Source organism: Eublepharis macularius, chromosome 7 (assembly GCF_028583425.1).
Source record: "Eublepharis macularius isolate TG4126 chromosome 7, MPM_Emac_v1.0, whole genome shotgun sequence".
NCBI classification, from domain to species: Eukaryota; Metazoa; Chordata; class Lepidosauria; order Squamata; family Eublepharidae; genus Eublepharis; species Eublepharis macularius.
The window spans coordinates 59,198,446-59,217,074 of record NC_072796.1 but is presented as its reverse complement, the minus strand read 5'-3'; the positions used below and the strand labels follow the sequence as shown (position 1 = coordinate 59,217,074).

Sequence of the window (18,629 nt, the reverse complement as noted above, 5' to 3'; positions counted from 1 at the left end):
TAGAAAGAAATCTAAACTGCTTTGTAAGAATATGTCTAAGCAAGAACAACAAGAGTTAATGAGGAGAACGGATTGTGAAGTGATTCATAAAATAAGATATCTAGGTATTGAGTTGACTGCAAAAAATATTGATTTATTTAAAAACAATTATGAAAAGCTTTGGCAGCAAATAGACAGAGACATGATGGTGTGGAATAAGTTAAACCTATCATGGTTGGGTCGTATTGCTACAATTAAGATGAATGTGTTACCAAGAATAATGTTTTTAATGCAGACAATTCCAATTGTGATAGATAATAAGCAATTTGAAAAATGGCAAAGAAAAATTTTAACCTTTGTGTGGGCAGGAAAAAAGCCTAGAGTGAAGATGAAGGTGTTATATGATGCAAAGGAAAGAGGAGGATTCCAACTACCAAATTTGAAACTATATCATGAAGCCATATGCTTAGTTTGGGTGAGGGATTGGATGTTGTTAGAAAATCATAAATTATTGACATTGGAAGGATACAATAAAATCTTTGGATGGCATGCATATTTATGGTATGGAAAGAGTAAGGCTGATGCGATGTTTTTGCATCATTTTGTGAGGCGGAGTCTATTTGCAGTATGGACTAAATACAAGCGATATTTGAATGAAAGAACACCAATGTGGATTGTACCTGCAGAGGTTGTGAATCCAAGAACTGACTATGAAGGAGCGGAGTGGATGACATATCAGAACATTCTTAGAGTGGATCAGAATTTATACAATATTAAAAATAATGATGAATTGCCATTTTGATATGGGTGGTTTCAATATATGCAGATAAAAGATTTGTATGACACTGATCGGAGGAAAGTAGGGTTTAGAGTGGATTCAGAATTGGAACAATGTCTACTGCAAGGGGGGGAATTGATATCTAAAGTGTATAAAATTTTGTTGAAATGGTTTACAGAAGATGAGACAGTAAAAGTTCAAATGGTAAAGTGGACAATAAACTGTAATAAGGATATATTGATGGAAGCTTGGGAGAAATTGTGGGAAAATACTATAAAGATATCAACATGTACCACGATAAGAGAAAATGGGTATAAAATGATTTATAGATGGTATCTCACGCCAAAAAAGCTAGCCAATGGAAATAGTCAGATGTCAGATAAATGTTGGAAATGTGGAAAGCATGAGGGTTCCTTTTATCATATGTGGTGGACATGTGAAAAAGCTAAGCATTTCTGGGGGGAAATAGTAGACGCTATGTCAGATATATTGAAGAAAAAAGTTGTTAGAAACCCAGAATTGTTATTGTTATGTATAAACCTAGAAGACTTTGACAAAATGGACAGGATAATGGTATTTTATATGACTACGGTGGCTAGGATAATTTATGCACAGCTGTGGAAGACAAAAGAGATACCATCGGTGGAAGATTGGATTTTAAAAACATTGAGCTTGGCTGAAATGGATAAACCTACGAGGAAACTTCGAGAGGAAGATATGGAAGAGTATATAACAAGTTGGGAGAAATTTAAGAACTATATAGAAAAAAAGTGGGACATTAAAGGTCTTTGGATACTTTGTGGTCTTTGGATACTTTCTGAGGGGAGGATAGTGTTCGGTTACTTTGAATTAATATAGCGGTAGTAATTATAATATTATATTAGAGGTAAAAAATCTAGTTTGTGATAATATACCATTTTATTGATATATGTAGGTACAATATGTTATAATTTACTAGGTTATAACGTCATGAATTGGATAACAATATAAAGGATATTAATAATTTTGAACATTATAGATATGATAGATATGTGTAATAGTGCTATCTAAAGATATGCAATGGTATAAAATATATTACTATGACCCATTCTTAGAATGTAGTATATAGCTATTAATATAGGGGGCATATTATATTATAGGTTATTGGATACTATTGATAGATAGTACTAAAAGATATGGAATGTTAGATAATGGTATTTATCATTAGATAGGTATTATTATTTTATATAGAGTTTAGTTTGGTTAAGATTTTATCTAAGAGGTAATAAAGGGAATGGAAAACTGTCGGAAGTCAACAGAAAAGGGGGGGAAAGAGTGGGGGTATTATAATATGATGGAAAGTTAACTGTGTATGTTTTTATATTTGTATAATGACGCATCCAATAAAAAAATTAAAAAAAAATATTCAGCCACACACAAAAGAGAACTTCAGTCGTGACAATTTGTAGAACATGTTTGCAGAACATGTTACCAAAGAAATCATCAGAAATTCAGATAATACATCAGTTCTGGGCATTAATGGATGGTGGATGATTTGTGACTAACTAGAAATTAAACTGACTAGAATTTAAACTGTTTCCAAAGGCTTTGTGTGTTTTCCCTAATATGGATTCCTTTGCTGCATTTTGTATTTAACCAGCAGAGACAGAAATGATTTGCAGTAAATTGTTGCTGAGAAAGTAAATCCCAACAAATGGAAAAGTAATACAGTAATCTCTGGACTAGATGAGATATAACATGATAACTGTTGTAGCATTTGTTAAAGTGAGAAATGAGACGTTCCAACCATATATTCTAGATGACAAGAAGTGTGCTATCCTACATTATTAACACAGTAGAGATGGTTCGGATTAGGAAGTATCTTTCATTTTGGCACTGGGTTACAATTAATCTCTAGGTAATCAGACATCAGTCTCTGGAACGGTAATCCCATCTGGGTGACAGCAAATGCCAATGACAAATCATCAGCTTTGCACTTTTTCTTCCACTCCCTCTGAAACACTTAAATCAAGAGACTGGGAGAAGAAGGAAGCATCGCCTTGATATTTCAATGCTATTGCCTTCATAAGGAAAAGTTTTATAATATACTGGCTGCAGAAGTGAGAGAAAAAAACTAAAGGCTTTTAATCTGTCATTCTGAAATTAATACTTTACCAGGTTACTCACCTAAGATGCCTCATCACCATTGCCTATGATGGCAAGGGAATGGACAGTAGAAATCAAGAGCAACACCCAAAGGGACAAGATATATTATGGGAAGAAGGGAGGTTAGCTGGCTAGAGTTTGAGTGGCAAACACTGAACTTACTTTGTTTAGTTAGGAAGAAAGACTCTCTCTAGGGACTGGCATATTTATGATGGCTAATGCGCATCTAGAATATCTGTGGAAAAGCAACCAACTCTGCAGCCCATCCCACACATCCTGTAACCAAATGTCCTGTTCTCAGCTAGACAGGTACATCCTATTGGGATGGTACAAAGCCTCAAGCCAAAAGGAAATGTCTGGGTGGTAAATGACACAATCTCTCATTGCCTCCACACAGTGCACAATGTTCTTTGCAACTACCACCTGGCCCAGTCATCTTCACAGGTGAAGAGGCCCACAACCACAAGTGTCTCTCTAGTAAGTCTGACCATAGCCACCACAGCCCCGGGAAATGCTGCTGCAAAATCCCCAAGTCCTCCAAGATAGCCTCTGATAAGTCCAAGCCTGACTGTGACCTCAAATCATTCTCCCGCAGCTGGATAACCATGGCATTGGGGGGCCTGGAGGTCATGATGTTGCACAGCACCATAGGTAAAAAGGCATCCCAATGCATGCCCCTCCAATTCATGAAGATGTCGTCCTGAAGCCCCTGGTGTCATCCTCAGCAGGATTCCTCCTCATAGCAACCTGTCCAGTGGACAATGCTGTGGCTACATATCCACACTGATTACCACTGTCCTGAGAGAATTATAAAAGAGGATGATTAAGAGAGAGCCCAGGACAGATGGAATCCTTATATGTGCTTAACCTCCACTTGCCCACTGTCTGTATTTGTGAAGGGGGGAGGATCAAGTCAGCAGCCACTACTACCACCCTGATCTGGATGAAGTGAGCCCCAAATTTACTAGTGGGCAGGCCACTAGGATAAACCTGAGAATGCTAATGAACTGAAAGTGGGTAAGTGGTGTCCCATTTGCATGGACCAGCAGCAGGCTCTTGCCAGATAGGTGAGTGGACAGGTAATCTGACAACGTGTGTATGGGCCACAGCAGGGCCTCAATGGACCCCAGGAAAAAGTGACCCCCCCTGCCCTGACTTGTTGGGTCCTGGACTGCTGCCAGAAGATGTGGACTCTGGAGCCCTGCACAGCCACATTCTGGAATGCCAGGGGGCATCTAGAGGCTTTGAGGTGAGAACTGGCAGGCAGCTTGCTGAACCAAAAAATGGTACAGAGAATGAAGTCACAAATACTGCACCTCTAAGGATGAATGACAGATGGAAGGGAGCTGCCAGACCATGGCCCTTAAGATAGGCCATGGGATGGACCTGCGGTGATCCCCAGGGGGAAGGCTGCTCCTTCTCCAACCTTCGATGGCCCACCGCTCCACAAAGGAACTGCAAGATTAATGGAAAACCTTTGCCTTCCTGAAAAAGGAAATGGCTGCCAAGCAGCCATACATGGACTTAGGGGGCATGCACTGTTCTCCCAATGATGCAAGATATTGTAGGATTTTAATTTTGAATGTTGGCAAGGAGGACCTCCCCCTGTGCAACTCGAAGAACTTTACGAAGTCCCCCTGGTAGGCCTGCAGGGTGGATGGGGCAACCAATACAAGTACTCTCTGCATAATTATGTGCTGCCAGGTTCCCACAGGTCCTTCAGAATGGGGTCCAGGTCTAGCAGAGCCTCCAGGGCCTCTCCTGAAAGTGAGATAAGGCATCCGTGATGCTGTCATCCATCCCTGCTACATAATGTGCTAAAAATGTCAAGTTAGTGGACAAGCAGACAAAGACCAGCCTGTATGGCGTATGACCAGCTAGAGCATGAAGACCTGCTCTTCAGCACCCACACCATCACCTAGTTGTTGCACTAGAAGAGGGCCCTTTCATTCTCAAGCATCTCCCTCCATATGACCACCACAACTAAGATTGGAAACAGCTCCAGAAAAGTGAGTTTCCACTGCAGTTCTGACAAAGTTCAAGCCCCCAGCCCCCTTTGAGCATCCCATCTCCCCTAGAAGTAAACCCGAAACCAATGCTTCCAGGCACAACAGAATGCACCAAAGCTCTGAACCCAAACCTCCTGCCAGAGAGATACCCCATTATACCCATCTAGAAATGAAAACCTGACTCCCCCACCTTTGCCCTGGTGAGATGGACACAGAATACCATTATTGAAGAGATTACCTGACAGGCAAAGTTGAAGTGCCCAATCAAGGACTTAATACCCTTGAGAGTGGGATGAGTCAGGGTGTGACAAGGAGCTTCCGGAGGGCCTACAGCTTGTTTCTGGGAAGCCACAAAAACCCTGCCACCAAGTCCAATTCAATGCCTTGATAGGTGTGGTGGATGGTGGGGCCCTCCATCTTTTCCCATGCTGAGGGAATGCACAACTCGAATGCAAGAGCTGGAAGGAGACCAGACTAGCAGCATAGGTTGTACTGCTCACTGGGCCTACTTTCAAAAAATTGTCTAGATAGTGCGTCACATGCAGGCTCCCTATGTGACCCTTAACAGCCCATTCCAGGAAGGTGCTGAATGCCTCAAATGAAGCACAGGCCACCAAGCACCCCATGGGCATGGCCTTGTCGATATACCAACAATCCTGAAATTTGAAACCTAGAAAGCAAAAATCATCAAGATGTACTGGCATCAGATGGAAGGCCAACTGGACATCACACTTAGCCATGAGGGTACCTGTGCCACATGACCTGATGAGGCAGACCACCTGGTTGAAAAACTCATATCTGTTGGAACAATACTGTGCTGGTATTGTATTGTTTGATGAAAAACCCTGAGGATAGTAACCTTGGGAACAGGACAGGTGATGAATCAACAAGTATTCTCCCAGGGTCTTTTTTGGGACCACCCTGTTTAGGGACACACTTAAATTGGAGAAGGGCAGGATGTTAAAGGGACTGGCCACACAGCTAGCCATCACTTTCTTAGTGATTTTTGAAGCCATGACATTGGGCAAATGCCTAGCAGATTTAAGATTACCAAAGGTGGTGGCCATGTGAGGTAAAAGCCAACCCCAGCCCTGTGTGCTGTGGATTACTTCCCTGAAGTGGATGGTTGGGCCCAGCTGCCCCACCCTCCTTGCAGGTCCCTATACTAGAGGGCCGCACTACCCCAAAAAAACTGCTGGACCTCCAGGGGCCAGGGACATGTGGGTCATGGGTGAGCCCAAAATAGCCATCACAGGCATGACTGAATCTGCACCTGGGCTGCTGCCACTTTCCCTGATTGTACTCCCAACACACTCCACATGCCCAATCATGCCTAGCACCCCATCTCCCTGCTCTGGGAGGTTCAGGCCTGCCCCTCATATGAGGACCCACCAGTCAAGGCCAGAGCTTGTGGCTGATGAAGTCCCAGCAAGCCCTGACATTGTGAGATGCTTATTTACAGAACATGTCATATTCCAAGGCCACTGTGTCCCCCACCGGAGGCTGGGCCCTCAGCATGTTTGGCAAGTGGTTGGAGAGGTGCCAGCTCCTGTCATGATAGGCTGACTGCATCATACCCATGAAGATGGTATAGCCTTTGGGCCAATTGACAAAGATGCAATCTGTTTCCTCCCCCTTTTACCCTTGGAGGGAGGAACACTCCTCCATTCTAAGCCTCAGGCACAGCAGCAAAAAAATAACTGTCAAGGATCCTGTTACGGATCCTGTGGGCCAAGTGAACCCCAGAAGGGCCCTCATCATCCCTGTAGGTGGAGGGGGCTGGGGGAGGGTCCTCCCCTTCACCCTCCCAAACGTTCTTCTTCCTGGCAGCCCTGCATGTATGGCACCATATGGCCCAGGCTGTCAAACCAGAAACGTGAGCTGCCTCCCCTCAATAGTCATCAGATAGGTCCCCTTCTTCCCCCTCTGAGGATGACTCACCAGTTGATCCCCCGCTGTCTGAATCATCCTCCCCTTTCTGCCTAGAATTCCAAAGATGATAGGCTTGGCAAAAATACTGACTGGGCAGAACAGGAATGTTGAAGTTCCAAGACAGGCATGCAGAAATATTTGCATTAGAAGAACCTATAAGGCTTTTAGAGGAAGGAAAATGGTAGCATTGTTATTGTGTATGGCATCCAAAATATACTAACAAGGCAACTAAGACATTGCAATGACTGGCAAAAAAAAATGCCCTGTAAATACAGCAGTATAACTGATATGCATTCTGGATGGCCTCTCTGTCACTGTAGGATCATTTAAGATTAGTAACCATAAAGAAGAACTGAAAGCATACCACCTGATGTCAGTTCCAACAGCACTGGAAAGATTGCAACCAAGTGGAGGGGGCAATACTGAAAGCACAGGAGAAGATAGACAAGGCCATGTCTCTTACGATTTCTACTGACAATGTTGCCAAAAATTTGCCTTCTTTGCATATTCGTTTTCTAGTCTTGCACTAGCAAATGAAATTGTGATGTGAATACCATGAAAATGAATGAGAAGAGACTGAAAAGTATTGGGGTTAAGTTGCAAATCAGAAACTGGAATGTGCCTCTGAGTATTTCAAACTATTAATAGGAAAACTGACAAGCAAAAAGAGAGTAATCATCAGTAGTCCTAACTAATTGTGGTATGATAATTCTTATTCAGCAAAATGTTTCCTGTGTAGCTCACAAATGATTATCAGTGTATCTCAGCACTATCTGCTTTCTGTCATAGTTCATTGGACAAAAGGTTCTGGCAACTGGTCATGGATTTGCACCACAACTTGATCTGTCAAGAGATATAATTCTTAAAAAAAGAAAAGGAGTTTTGAGCGCATAGCTGAACAAGGATCCAATGTGCTAAATACTTGAGATGTTCTTTAGAATACAATCTCACCTCATTGAAAGACACAGAGGCTTTTGAAGCTATCTAGATCTGATCAGTTTATACTTTCCCCCCAAATATTCTCTTGAGAAATAGTGCTCAAACATTCAAATAATTCTGAAGGTGACAAACAAGATATTTTCATAGCAATGTGTTTTACAGGTCTGCTGGTACCATACAATTTGCAATTAGATTTTCAAAAATGAAAGGAGACGACTTCATTTGTGATCACAGCAGAATTTAACTGAACATGCATAGACTATAGTGTACAGGGAAGGGAATGAAATTGTGAGCAACAGAATGTTGCAGTCCAGCTTTTATGAGGGAAAGGTGTATTGGCTATAATTCTAAACCTTAGATAGGATCTGGGACAGGTGGAACTCCCAGGGACTGCATGAGGACTGGAAAACAGAGTGGATGAAAGAAGTCCTCTAGGGTAGGTAAAGGGGTGTAGTGGGTGAAAAAAGGTAAGAAATAAGCAATGGAGTGAGTATAAGATCTTGAAGAAATTACTGATTGAAGACACAGACCTGAAGAAATGTTCAGAAGTCAAGAAGCCATTAAAAAAATGGAAAGGTTTAAGATTACATTGTCTGTGTGAAAAACTAAATGGTGGCAAGAGCCCTCTAATCAGAATTGACTTATGGCGCCCCCTGGTAATCCTAAATAAAAGCATGCAATCCTAACAATACTTTCCTGGAAATAAATCACACTTTAAAAAGACATGATTTAAAATTCTCAGTAGATCTGCTTAGGTTTGCTGTTCAAGAAGCAACAGAAATGCTGGGAAGGCAGATAAAAGCCAAGATGCCTAAAGAAACTTGATGGAGATGGACAGGGACTGAAGTCCAATTCCAATATTCTAACAACTACATCCACTGCCTCTCACGCAACCTGGATCTAGTGTTCTGAAGATCTCTTCATTTATTTCCATGACAACATAAATAAAGCAAGTTTAGAGTTGGCTTTACATGACTTAAACATAGTGAAAAGTTCTAAGTTCTTTTTAAACTCATGTCCCAAAACTTTTCCTTACTCCATGTGAATTCCTTCTATCAGTCTATTTCAGCATCTACTGAGCAGAAATTGAATTGCAGCTAGTTTTTATCCTATATGGAAAATCTGATTTGTAATGTACAAGTAAAGTATATGTTTCAGCTGTGGGAGAAAAAAAACATTTCAATTGCAAAATGCAAATAAAACTGTCCGTGATCTTCACAAAAAAATGCATCCTCCCAGTAGAGAATTTTACACAATATGAATTCCTTTGATAAAATCATTCAAAATTCGCACATGCGGTTGAATAAATTAGACTTGCTTCATTTGTATGTGAATATTAGAATATCTCAGTCATCCCCATACAGATCTATCACATTTGCATCAATCTAGGGATAAAACTGAAAAATTGATGCCTCTCCAAAAGAGATAACAGTTTTAAAAAGGACACCATCAAAATGACATACAGCAACCTAAGTAACCTTTTAAAGTAACTAAGTGAAAGCTATTCCCCAAATATTCTAGTTCTTACTTGCATTACCTTTTCTGATTCTCATAAAAGTATTTTATTTCCCAATGCTATGATAATATTCTCTAATGCATTTATTCTGTGCTGTAATAATCTAAGCATCGTACTTCATGGGTAGCAATCTTGCTAGCCATACAAAGCAGCTGGATGACTTTGGAATCCAAGATGGCAGTGTGAGACCTATTAATCCAATCAATTTATCTAATTCTCAACATTAGCCTATCAGTAGATACTTAAATCCAGATACTGGGGACATCAACAGACAAGACAGAACTTTCTACTGAAATGAAAAACGCCCCAGGTTTGCGGAAAAATCTGAAATATAAATAAAAATATAAAAATGGGAATTAGCCCCCCCCCCATGATAAAAGAAGTGTTTTAAAAATTAGATGCTCTCAGTGGCTGTTGCTAGGCAACTACAACAGCACTGAGGCCTTGGTTTCTGTCAGGAAAGGGCAGTGGGACGGAGGTGCCTTTTCTAGAGCTGTTTTGGCTGATTGATAATAAAGGAGAAAGTGTTGTAGGTGAAAAACCATAATGGATTAATAATATGCTTATTATACTTTTTACTTTTTTTTACTTTATAGATAGATATGTAGGCCACTGTTGGCTCTTTGTAGTTGTGTTTTTGTTATGTTTTACTTTCCTCCTTTTGCTCTCTTTTAACTTTTTTCACAATTATTTTTTTTAAAATCCTTTTTAAAAAGAAAGGGCAGTGGGACAGGGAGATGCCCTTTCCAGAGCTGTTTTGGCCTTTGAGGAACAACTCATTGGGGGAAAGCCCCACAGCAGTCACTGGGTGACTTGCTAATATGTGACTTGCATGACACATCCAGGCCCAGGTGGTGGTGGGGGGGTGCTTGCTACTGTTCATTAGTAGCCACACCATGAAAGCTACTGTACTAGTTAATTTCAGTTTAGGATCTGGAAGACACAAGTTGAAATCACTACTCTGCTATGGAAGCTCACTGGGTGATCTTGGACCAATTACAAATTCTCAGCTTAAATTACCTCCCAGGGTTGTGATGAGGATAAAAACAGAAGAGAGGAGAAAGATGTAAGCTAGCTGGGTCCCCTACTGTAGAGAAAAATAGCTAAAAATGAGGAGGGGAGATAAAAGGTGGATAGGAAGGACAGAAGGAAGCAGGGAAAGCTAAGGATATGGGGATTGCCAGGAGGAGAAAAAGAGGAAATAGAATAGGGAAGGGGATATAGGTAGACCCCAAAAACTGTGCAAGCTGCCAGCAATGCTTTTTAAAAAATTTCTCTTGCCACCCAAAGGAGCAGTTGTAAGAAGGGAGGGTTATTTGCCACCCTAGGTGAGAAGAAGAGAAGGAAGTAGGAAACAGAAAGAAGATATGGGGGCTTTCAGAGAATAGAATGAGGAAATAGAGGATAAGGGAAATGAGATTTTCCCACGACTCTTTGTGGGTCACTCACTAACAATATTTTAATATTTAGTTTGGTTTAAGAATTCTATTAATGATGGAGTCCTTCCCCAGTACAAGAAGTCTTCTGACAGAGGAACACACCTCCTCTGCCAGAGCAAGGCAAAGGGAGGATAGACTATTAGTGCAATGGAACATTTGCATCCAAAGCTTGTGAGTATAGAATCATCTGTGGAAGTGTGCATGATGCTTCGGGGTACAGTTTTATTCAAGCTCCCAAATACAGAAAATTATATTAAAGCTGTATTCTCAAAGGCTTTCACGGCCGGAGAACGATGGTTGTTGTGGGTTTTCCGGGCTGTATTGCCGTGGTCTTGGCATTGTAGTTCCTGACGTTTCGCCAGCAGCTGTGGCTGGCATCTTCAAAGGTGTAGCACCAAAAGACAGAGATCTCTCAGTGTCACAGTGTGGAAAAGATGTAGGTCATTTGTATCTACTCAGGAGGGGTGGGGTTGAGCTGAGTCATCCTGTAAGAGTTTCCCAGGGTGTGGAATGCTAATGGCGGGAGGCTTCACTGTATCCTGAGGAGGTTCTTTTGCATATGGATTGGTGCTTGATGTGCTAATCTTCTCTGCAGGGCTATTGTCGAGGATAGAATGTTTTGTTAGCCTGGTGTTTTTCAGAACTGGAAACCATGCTCTGTTCATTCTTAAGGTTTCTTCTTTCCTGTTGAAGTTTTGCTTATGCTTGTGAATTTCAATGGCTTCCCTGTGCAGTCTGACAAAGTAGTTGGAAGTGTTGTCCAGTATTTTGGTGTCCTGGAATAAGATACTGTGCCCTGTTTGAGTAGGCTATGTTCAGCCACTGCTGATTTTTCAGGTTGTCCAAGTCTGCAGTGTCTTTCATGTTCTTTTATTCTTGTCTGGATGCTACGCTTTGTGGTCCCGATGTAAACTTGTCCACAGCTGCAGGGTATACGGTATACTCCTGCAGAGGTGAGGGGGTCTCTACTGTCTTTTGCTGATCGTAGCATCTGTTGCATTTTTGGGGTGGGTCTGAATACTGCTTGTAGGTTATGCTTTTTCATAAGCTTTCCCATCTGATCAGTAATTCCTTTGATATATGGCAAAAACACTTTTCCTGTAGGAGACTGTTTTTCCTTGGTTGTTTGATTCATCCTGGGTTTGATTGCTCTTCGGATTTCATTTCTGGAGTAGCCATTTGCCTGAAGTGCGTGGTTTAGATGATTAATTTCCTCACTGAGAAAGTGCGGCTCACATATCCGTCTTGCACGATCCACTAATGTTTTCATTATGCCTCTTTTCTGTCGGGGGTGGTGATTGGAGTTTTTGTGTAAGTACCGATCAGTGTGAGTTGGTTTCCTGTAGACCTTGTGACCTAACTGAAAGTTTGCTTTGCAGAATACCAAGGTATCCAGGAGTAGGAGTTTTCCCTCGATTTCTTTCTCCATTGTGAATTGTATGTTCAGGTGGATGTTGTTGAGATGATTTAAAAAACCCATCAATTCTTCCTCCCCATGGCTCCAAATGATAAATGTATCATCCACAAACCGGAACCATACACTAGGTTTGTGGGGTGCTGATTCTAGAGCTGTTTTTTCAAAATGTTCCATGTAGACGTTTGCTATAACTGGGCTGAGTGGGCTCCCCATGGCCACCCCATCCATCTGTTCATAGAATTCGTTGTCCCATTGGAAGTAACTGGTTGTCAGACAATGGTGGAATAAGGCTGTTACATCCTCTGGGAAAATCTGATTAATAAGTGCAATAGTGTCTTTTACTGGAACCTTGGTAAACAGGGATACAACATCAAAACTGACAAGTATGTCTTGTGGATTGAGTTTCAGAGAACTGATTTTGTTGATGAAAGCTAGTTCCAGTTTGCACTTTACTACAAGATATCAACTGTATAAGTGGTGAAGGAGATATACTTGTTCTCTCTTCAGCACACAGAATGCTACATGTGACATGTAATTGCAATACGTTTGCTATAGGAAGAGAAAAAGAGTCATACAAATCTCTAAGAATTGTATTTCTATACAGATAAAAGCAATCTGAGTTTGGGTCACATAGGACATTTTATGTATACATTATTCTGATTGCATCTAGCATTTGGAGCCTTTGCTTTTTACCCCTTAGTTGCTGAACAAGGGATCACTTCTTGTTTTCACCTCTAGATTAGTCCTAGCTTGGGTGTAAAGTATATCTTTACTGTGGAATAAATTGATTTGCAAGTAATTTCTTCACTTCAAGGAATTCTGGAAACTGAATTTCTATGAAGAGTGCTGGAGATGTCAAACAGAATTTTCAGCATTCTAATTGTTATGTATTGGTCAAGCTTCTAGCTCAAACAAGGGTACTGAAGCCTGTGCTGTCATTGGTTGTGTTTTGCTGGTACAGCCAATCAGGGCGGCACGATAAAGACCAATCACTGAGATATAAATAAGTTATAATGTATATAGTTGATGCAAAAGGAAGGGTTCCTGTTCTGCCTATTCTCATTGGATGTTAAGATAGTTGGGGCATGGTTTGGGAATGAAAGTTGTGTATATATGTGTGGCTTGCCGCCTAGGGTTTCAGTGATGTTCTGATCGAATAAAGAGCTTGTTGAATGACTCAGCGTCTGAACCCACTATTTAACACTGGTGACAAAGATGGGATCCTGAGTGGGTATGCAGCCCTACAGACAGAGTGAAATCACTAACTAGTGCTCAGGTACGAAACCCCGAGACTAGAGCAGAACTACAAGGCTTGGCTAGGCAGCCCCAAGAATGGTGTGGAATCACTTACCGGAGAGGAATTGTCGCCTCAGCCACCCAGCACCATTCACTCTGTTCCAGTGGGTAGAATCATAGAATCATAGAATCATAGAGTTGGAAGGGGCCATACAGACCATCTAGTCCAACCCCCTGCCCAGTGCGGACATGGCCCAGTGCAGACAGGGTAGACATGGCCACTAAGGGCCACTTGGAGTTGTTCAACTCAACAGCCGAGGACAGGGAATTCTACATCACCCATTCAAATTCTACCTTGAAGCAAACAAGATAGAAAACACAGATCTCGGAAGAGCGATGTTCTTCAGCATGTGTGGGTGGTCCACGTTTGACATAGCCCAGGCACTAGTGGCACCCACTCCACTTCAAACTATAGCATTTGACACAATCGAAAACAAGCTCAAAGAACATTCCTCGCTGCAGCTATCCAAGATAGCCTGCAGACATGCGTTCTGTAAGAGAGATCAGGCGCAAGGCGGATCAATAGCATCATTTGTCACAGCCCTCCGACAAGCAGCCAGGCAATGCAATTTTCCCGACCTTGAGATGGCACTTCGAGACAGGCTGGTGTGCGGTCTTTGGGATGAAAAGCTCCAGAGGTGACTGTTTGCCAAAAAAGACCTGACGTTCAAGACTGCATACGATGAGTCCATTGCCACTGAAGCTGCAGAACAGTCTGCAAAGGGTCTGGCAATCACGCACTCCATCACCATTCCGCAAGTCTGAGCCTGTGCATCAGGGCTGCATTGAGGACATATCCTCATCAGAAGATGAAGAGGAGGATGTGATGTGAACTAAGTTCAATGACAAGAAACGAGGGGGGGCAGACATTCCAGGGCACCCCTTGTGCAAGCTGCAGAGGGTCCCACTCGAGGAAATCATGCTGGTTCCGGGATGCACAATGCCAGAACTGTGGGAAGTCAAAGCACATTGCCTGTGCCTGTCGTGCTGCCAGAAAGCAAGATGGGTCACCCAAGTAAGGCCGCAGGTCATCACCTGACTCCAAAAAGACTTACAGTCGAAGGAACAACTGCCACACGCTTGCTCTACACCACGCTGAAGTCATACAGACCAGTGACTCATCCATCCTAGCCTTACAACCTCCAACGTGTGAGAAAATAAAGTGACGGTGAGGATCCAAGACATGCCTTGTGAGATGGAAGTCAACTCCGGATCTGCGCTGTCCATAATCTCCTCTCGCATGCTCCAGAAGATCTGCCTCAAGGCATATAGCTGTCGTCTTGAAACAGTTGACCTACTACTTAAAGACTTTCAGAGCTGTCGTGTGCCTGTAATGGGCATCGGCACATTGCAAATTAAGTACAAAGACTTTACTGGGCTGCTGTGGCTGGTGGTGGTTCACGGCCACCAGCCAAGCCTATTTGCTGGTGATTGCATCACTTTATTGTGAATGTCTTCAGTGTTTTTGACTGTGTTTGCCACTCACTCTTGTGTTCAGCACAGTTTGTAATAGCATATGTCTTGAGTGAGTTCCTCTTTTCATATTCTACTTGGTTCCAACCCCTCGGCATCCTGATTTCAGGTGTGCAGCAGATCCATCACAGTGAAGTGGCATCAGTGTGCAGAGAGTTTCCAGAGGTCTTTGATGGCTCCCTAGGAACATACACCAGGCCTCCAGTGTCCTTCGACCTCAACCCAGCCATGGAACCCATCCGTCTTAAGCCTTGCAGAGTCCCCTTCGCACTCAAGCCCAAGATAGATGAAGAACTGGACCAGCTGATCAAGCAGGGAGTCCTGGAGCCAGTTTCCCTTGCAAAATGGGAAACTCCCATAGTAATGCTGCTGAATCCAAATGGAGTGGTCAGAATTTGTGCAGACTATAAATGCACAATAAACAAAGCCCTGCAGCAACATGCCTACCCAGTGCCAGTTGTGAGCCATCTCCTGGCGTCGCTCCAAGGGGGAAAGGTCTTTGCAAAACTTGACTTGGCCCAAGCTTACCAACTTCCCGTGGACAATGCGACAGCCGAAGCTCAAATGATCATGAAGCTCCGGGGTGCGTTCAAAGTCAAGCGGCTCCAATTCGGCATCAACATTGCCCCAGGAATCTTTCAAAGCACCACGGAAGGTCTTCTCCAGGGAATTCCAGGCGTCATCCCATATTTTGATTATGTCCTGATGGTGGGAGACTCGGAAAGCGTACTGACAGAGTGACTCCGAATTGTCCTTAGCAAACTACAGGATGCAGGCTTAAAGGTGAAGCGAGAAAAATGCCAGTTTGCAGTCCCAAGCGTGGAGTTCCTGGGATTCCTCATCAACGCAGCTGGTATCCACCCCACACCAGCCAAGGTGCGAGCCATCAGTAGTGCGCCTCCTTCAGGCTCAAAGAAGGAACTACAAGCCTTCCTGGACCTCCTCAATTTCTACCATGCCTTCTTGCTGCACAAGGCATCGGTCGCAGAACCACTGCACCGCCTCCTCGATTCCGCCATCCCCTGGGTATGGGTCCAAAAAGAAGCTGCAGCATTTGAAGCAGTAAAAGCCCTGTTGTCCTCCAAGAGTGTGCTAACATATTTTGATGAAGGGAAACCGCTTGTCCTCGCCTGTAATGACTCACCGTACGACATTGGAGCTGTCCTAATCCACAGGATGCCCAACAGGCAAGAAGCACCCATTGCCTACTTCTCAGGGACATTATCTGTGGAGCGCAATTATGCCCAGATAGACAAGGAAGCTTTGGCTACTGTAGCAGGCGTAAAGAAGTTCCATGACTACCTCTATGGCCGGAACTTCCACATTGCTACAGACCACAAGTTGCTGCTGGGTTTGTTTGCTCCTGACAAGCACACACCCCAAATCCTTTCACCCTGGTTGCTGTGCTGGACTGTGTTCATGTCTGCCTACTCATACAACCTACAGCATTGACCGGGTAAAGCAATTGGACACGCCGATTGAGCCACCTGCCACTGCCTGACACAGGGGCTGACCCATCACCAGCTCACCACATCCTGATGCTTGAGGACCTTCTGAGTCCACTGATCAGAGCCTCCAATGTAGCAGCTCACTCCGCCAAAGACCGCACCCTTGCTCATGTGCTCAACTGGGTGTGGAGGGGGTGGCCATAGGGCCATCTGGTCAAAGAATTCCAGCCGTATTCCATCAGGCAACACGAACTCTCAGTGCACAAAGGCTGCCTGCTGTGGGGGAATCAAGTTGTCATCCCAACCAAGCTGCAACAACAAGTGCTCGAGGTGCTACACAGTGGACACCCTGGCATTGTGCACATGAAGGCACTGGCCCGCAGTTATGTTTGGTGGCCCGACATGGACTGGGCTGATGAGGAGTGGGTCCACTCCTGTCAGCCATGCCAAGAGATTTGCCCGGCCCCAGCACAAGCTCCAGTGCATCCATGGGAGTCAGCAAGAGCACCCTGGTCCAGACTCCACATTGATTTTGCCAGACCATTCCAGGGACAAACGTTCCTAATAATCGTAGACTCATACTCAAAGTGGCTAGAGGTTGTCCCTATTTCCGTAATGACTACCACTGTAGTAATTCGGGCCCTACATTGGCTGTTTGTGACACACGGGTTGCCTGACACTCTAGTATCCAACAATAGGGCACAGTTCACGGCAGCTGGATTCTGGCATGGATGGTGTGAACAACCAAAGACAGCCTCCGGAGGATCAGTCAAGGTGACTGGCAGACACGATTGGCTGCTTTCTTGTTACAACACCATGTCACTCCCCCTTCCATGACAGGCCATAGCCCTGCCAATCTTCTAATGAACAGGAAGCTCACCATCACACTGGACAGGCTACACCCCAACCTATCGGCCGAGGAAAGGCCCGTGCCAGAAGGAGAGGTGAGAACCTTCCAACTAGGAGATCTGGTCTATGCTTGCAACTACAGCAGGGGCCCACCGTGGGTCCCAACATTTGTGGAAGCAGCAACTGGACCAGTATCATACACCATTGTCGTGGCTGATGGCAGGAGGCTACGGCGACACTTGGACCAGCTCTGACGCAGATGGCTGGCAAGGACACCAGAGACCGAGGGCATGCCTGCGTCTAGCATCCCGGAAAACACCGCAGCACAAGGAACAGGCAATGCACCTGTGCTACTGGTTCCCCAGACACTAAGCCCGCAGTATACAGAGGCAAGTACTACTCCTGGGAACCAGACAGAACTGGGTAGCAGGACAACCATGGTGCCACTGCCGGCTCCAACAACAGCCTCAAACTCTCCTTCGCCTTTGATGGACGTGCGCCATTCCCAGTGGGTTCGAGTTCTTCACCACCACCTAAAAGACTACATTTTCTGAAGGGTCAGTTCTGACTTAGAGGGGAGGAGTGTTTTGTATTGGTCAAGCTTCTAGCTCAAACAAGGGTACTGAAGCCTGCACTGTCATTGGTTGTGTTTTGCTGGTAGCAGCCAATCAGGGCAGCACGATAAAGACCAATCACTGAGCTGTAAATAAGTTATAATGTATATAGCTGATGCAAATGAAGGATTCCTGTTCTGCGTATTCTCATTGGATGTTAAGATAGTTGGGGCGTGGTTTGGGAATGAAAGTTGTGTATATATGTGCGGCTTGCCGCCTAGGGTTTCAGTGATGTTCTGATCGAAGAAAGAGCTTGGTGAATCACTCAGCGTCTGAACCCACTATTTAACACTAATCTAAACTACAATTCCAAGGATAGGAGAAATCCATAGAGATAAAACTGATACAAGAAAGGACCTATGAAGATTTATGGAAGAGGGACATTCCATTCCACGCCTTTTTAGTTCTTGCTTGCCTCCACTGACTACACTTTGAACTATAGTTTGCTCCCTACTCCACCTCACCAGTTCTCCTCCTCCATTTACAGCTTCCCTCCCCTGCTGTGTCTTACTTCAGTTTTACCCTCCATGCCTGCTGCTGAGAGTGGATGTTGCCATTGCCTCTTCTTGATGTCCACTGCTAACTTTCACACACCATCTGAACTCTGGTATGTGTGTATGGGTGTTTGCAACACCAGCAAATGTATTTAGATGTCACTAATAACCTTTTAGGGGGTTATCTCATTATTAGGATTTCCCCCCTGTACATACTGGGGGTTCCTCCATGTAAGAAGAATCCTTAGTAGTAACCATGTTTGCAGAATCCAGAGTAGTAACCATGGCTGTCCCTGTTGGG

The 18,629-nt window shown here is 43.8% G+C and overlaps 1 pseudogene; it reads left to right on the top strand.

Moving 5' to 3' along the window:
• The first annotated feature begins 14,633 nt into the window (after positions 1–14,633).
• On the top strand, positions 14,634–17,208 carry LOC129333930 (uncharacterized protein K02A2.6-like; annotated as a pseudogene).
• The last annotated feature ends 1,421 nt before the right edge of the window (positions 17,209–18,629 follow it).